This window comes from Herpailurus yagouaroundi, unplaced genomic scaffold (genome assembly GCF_014898765.1).
Source record: "Herpailurus yagouaroundi ecotype Mexico unplaced genomic scaffold, PumYag 166, whole genome shotgun sequence".
In the NCBI taxonomy this organism is placed as follows: domain Eukaryota; kingdom Metazoa; phylum Chordata; class Mammalia; order Carnivora; family Felidae; genus Herpailurus; species Herpailurus yagouaroundi.
Window position 1 is genome coordinate 18,130,268 of NW_024412407.1, and position 4,417 is coordinate 18,134,684.

Genomic DNA, 4,417 nt, shown 5'->3' on the forward strand with positions numbered 1-4,417 from the left:
GAAGGAAGGAAGGAAGGAAGGAAGGAAGGAAGGAAGGAAGGAAGGAAAGATTAAAACTAAAATGAGATCCTACTACACACCTCGAAGAATGGCTAAATTTGAAAGGACTGATTACAGCAAATGTTGGTAAAGATATACAAAGCAACTAGAAATCTCATATATGGCTACTAGGAATATAAAATGGGACCACCACTTTGGAAAACAGCTTAGCAGTTTCTTAAGTCTGACATACACCTATCATATGATCAAGCCATTCTATTCCTAGGTAATTAATTACCAAAGAGAAGTAAAAGCATGTATCTACACAAATACTTGTACATGAATGTTCATCACAGTTTTATTTGTAATAGTCAAAAACTGGTATCAACCCAGCTGTTACCAACAGATGAGTGGATAAACAATTTGTGGTATATCCACACAACGGAATACTACTAGTAATAAAAAGAAATAAACTATTGATACACGCAACAACATGGATGAATCTCAAAATAATTATTCTGAGTTAAAAAGGGCAAAAATGAATACATACTATAGGATTACACTTGCATAAGATTAAACAAAAAATGTAAAGAATCTGCAGTGACAGAAGACAAATGGGTTGTTGCTTGGAGACAGGGTCCACTGAGCAGATGGGATGATAAAGAGGCACAAGGAAACTTTGGAAGGACATATTCATCATCTGGATTGTGTGATAGTTTCACAGGCATATACATGTGTCAAAACTTACCAAAATTGCACACTTTCAGTATGTGAAATTTGTTGACTGTCAATGATAGCTCAATAAAGTTTTTAAAAATCTATTTGAAAAGTTGAGAATACGTACATGGAAACTAAAACGGAAAAAAAAAAAAAAAAAACAGGCGGGGGGAGCCCAATAACAATGTGCCCATCATTCCCTTCTACCTCATTGAATGGGCTTCTTAGTACATCACTTGGTTACCCACAAGCACTTTGGACATCTTAAGACATTGTACACTCTGTGCCAAACATTGGAAGCAGGTCGGGTAAATCTGGACAAACCCAACAAGTGCCTAGAAGAAACACACATGACTGCAGTCACATGACACACTCCTTCAAAGAAGGCCAACTGGCATTTTAGCTTCTAGGTTTCCACAAGGCATATTATTACGATTCTTTTAAGGCCTCTCCTCAAATCCTTGCCTGGCCGTGTCCATCAAACCTAAAGTATTTTATCACAATCCCCAACCACCACTGAAAAACCCTCCTTAGACCAGTCTTCCAACCCCAGTAAAAATCCAGACTTTGCCCTTTTGCCCTCTGATACGCTGCTAAGGCTACTCAAAGTAATACTCTTCCTCACTGTGCAAGCAATAAATGGATTGTTTTACTGACAATTCAGGAAGCCAGGATTCAAGATTATTGATCATTCATATTTTTTCTTCTGAATTATAGTAATTTTTGCCCATTTCTTCATTTTGAACGTATATTTTGGTTTTGATTTGCAGTTTGAAAACTTTAAATCTTTTCTTTGCACTACTTGATGTAAATATTTTCTCGCTTTCCTCTTATTTATTTTTGTTTAAAGTCATTATAAAAACAAAAACAAAAAACAACTTTTGGTGCTGTACAGCCTGGGTTCAAATCTCTCCTGCTACTAGCTGAGGACCCTTATGTATCAGGTAACTCTCTGTGAACCCAGATTCCTCATCTGCCTCCCATGGAAATTAAGCTCCATGAAAGAAGGCATTTTCCACTGTTTTGTTAACTGTTGTATCTTCCACTCTAGGAACAGTGCCTGATACATATAATAAATGCTGGAAAAATATTTGCTAAACGAATGAATCTATAAAGCCAGAACAATCTTATTTACCTCATGCGGTTGTTGTTAAGAATCTACTAATCCTCATGAATTTTAGTCTAGAACAGTGCCTGGCACACACTAGGAGCGCAAGAAATGTCAGCTTCTCCCGTCACCCAAACCCTGCCTCTCAGAGAAGTTTTACCTGAAAGTCTTCCCTCCCACCCCCATCTCCCCTCAGTTAAGTCTTTCCTTTTCCTGCTCCCACTCCTCCCACAGGATTCGCACCATTGTTCTCCTTCAGTGTGGCTCACGTGTGACCAGAAGTTCTTCACCTTTGGGCAGCTGTGAGCCCCTCTGAGAATCCAAGGAAAGTTATGAACACTCTCCCCAGAAAAACGCACCTATGCACACACAACACAGACTTTTCCGTACAATTTCAGGGAGCTCACAGAATCCTGCCACTAAACTGCCATTTTAGATTCCTTAATTAAGTGGATATTAACGTCAAAGACTCCTTATTGCTTCCGAGCAGCAAACCTCAACAGGTCACAGGAAATTCCCAGCGCTGATCTTTAGTGCAAGGGTCAGAGTCCAAACCCGGCGTCCCGACCGGAGCTCCTCTGAGATGCAAATTGCCCTCCGCCCTTCGGGCCCAGGGCGCCTATTGTTCTTCCCCGCCGCATTTCAGAGCCGACCCCTCACCCTGGCGGGGGGAAGGGCGCTGCGGGGGAGAAAGGGAGTTTCTAAATGGAAGCAGAGGGCTCTGGTAGGTTCTAAGATCACTTGCAAACTGTGGCAACCCTGCTCGTGACTTAGTTCTCTCAGGCTCCCAGTCGGTAAGCAACAAGCCTTAACTGCCATTACGACCCCTGTTCCTTGTCTTCTGTAACTGGAACGAGGGATAAAACGGGAGGCTGTCCCACTGCCCTTTCAGGAAGAAAGACTGTCCTGTCCTGTAACGAGGTGAAGCGCTCAGGCCCAGGGGCTAGCCACGTGACTTCGTATAAATCTTGTAACCGTCCGAAGCCTGTTTTGCCTTAGGAAGTATGCGAGTAGCAGCACAGACCTCATACTTTCCCTGCGCGAGGGAGAGGTGACCAAATCGCCTACACAATGTGTTGCACCTGGAAGCGCCCGTGACTGTTAGCGGTTAGGTGTTAATACTAAGGAGCAACTCAGGCCAAGGACGCCGTGGGGCTGGCGTCGCTGCGTGGGGTGGAAAGCTGAGCGCGGGGGAGCTCTGAGCTTGCGGCCCCCACCCCACGCCCCGAAGCCCGGCTGTGTGCGGACGCCTTCACCCTCCAGTCTAGGTGGTCCATGGCTTCTTTGTGTTCTAGGGCTCTCCATGACAAACGCAGACACCCTGGAGGGGCTCCACCGCCTTCCCTCCCTCCAGCGCGGGTTAGGACTCCCCCACGCACGAATGGCTCCGTCCCCGGGCCAAAAATCAGTAGACCCAGACAACCTGAAGGGTTGGTTCGGCCTTTTCTTTCATTCTTCTGATTAGAAACAGTCCCAGAGGCGACGCGATTTGCCCGAAGTCTGCAACTTCCTGGAACTGGAAACCAATCGGAAGACTTCCGCGTCGCGGCGCTTTCCGCCGTGATCAGGTTACCCAGCGCCTCGGGACCTGCTTTTGAAAAGGAGGTCGACCTGGGAGAGCCGCTGAACGAGATACTCTTCGGAATCGGTAACTGCTTATGGCAGGCGGTGAGAGAGTGGGGGTGATACAGTGTGGAACCTGCGTCCCCCCAAAACATAATGTCAACACTTTCAAATTGCTTTCCGAGATCCCGAATTTTAGGGGGTGCATCTTCGGGGGGGGGGGCCTGGGAGCTTACCTGTTTTGTTTACCCGCCCAAGTGCCTAATGCAGAGTAGTTACCTAATAAATATTTGCCGAGCGGATGACTGCACAGCCGAATGAGCCCCGTTCCATCATAGGGATGTAGGAGGATTTGCGGAGCCAAGCCCCACCTGGGAGGCACCTAAGTCCTTGCCAGTTTTCTCAATTATGGCTCTGCAACGAATATCCTCTGTGCATAAATCCTTGACTGCATCTCTTGATTATTTCCTCAGGATATTTTCCTCGAAGTGGGATTACTGGGTTGAAGGGTATGCACATATGTAAGGCTCTTGATTCAGAGTCCCTCCAGCCGCGCCAGAATGAGTGAGTCAGCTTCCCAGCAAGCTGGCCAAAACTCGGTATCATCGGCCTTCATTTTTATTTCTGTCTCTTTTTTTCTTTGCCATCTTGATAAGATAATGATATCCCATTTTATTTGCATTTCTTTGTGGACTAATTAGGTGGAGATTGGACTAACTTTAAAGAAATATCCTTAAGGAGCACCGAGAAATCCTGTGTGGAAAAGGAGACCGTGACACCAGGCACATTCTGCCCAGTGAGGTGAAACCAAAGGGCTCCAATGGTCTGGTGTGATTTGACCAGAAGATGTAAACACATTTGAGCCTTGCTCCAGAGGCTTCCCCTGAGCAAGGGAGGGGAAGCTGTGACTTACTAGCTTCCCTATGTTTGTTATTTTTTGTTATTTTCATTTCCTGATGAGGAGTAAATGTTTCATAAAGCAAATGAAAACCCTGTGTAATTATCTTTAAGGACAGCAAGAAAAAGTAGAAGTGGGAAAACTAGTTCACT

General features: G+C 45.2%; 1 long non-coding RNA gene across 1 annotated transcript in view; it reads right to left on the minus strand.

The window, feature by feature from the left end:
* LOC121038752 (uncharacterized) overlaps positions 1-3,842 on the minus strand; it is a 21,141-nt gene extending 17,299 nt beyond the window's left edge. The window contains exons 1-2 of the long non-coding RNA XR_005794488.1: positions 3,604-3,842; positions 2,300-3,503 (exon numbers count right to left, since the gene is read on the minus strand). This is a non-coding gene — a long non-coding RNA (uncharacterized LOC121038752). The remainder of the gene's footprint in view (positions 1-2,299; positions 3,504-3,603) is intronic.
* Between the last annotated feature and the right edge of the window lie 575 nt (positions 3,843-4,417).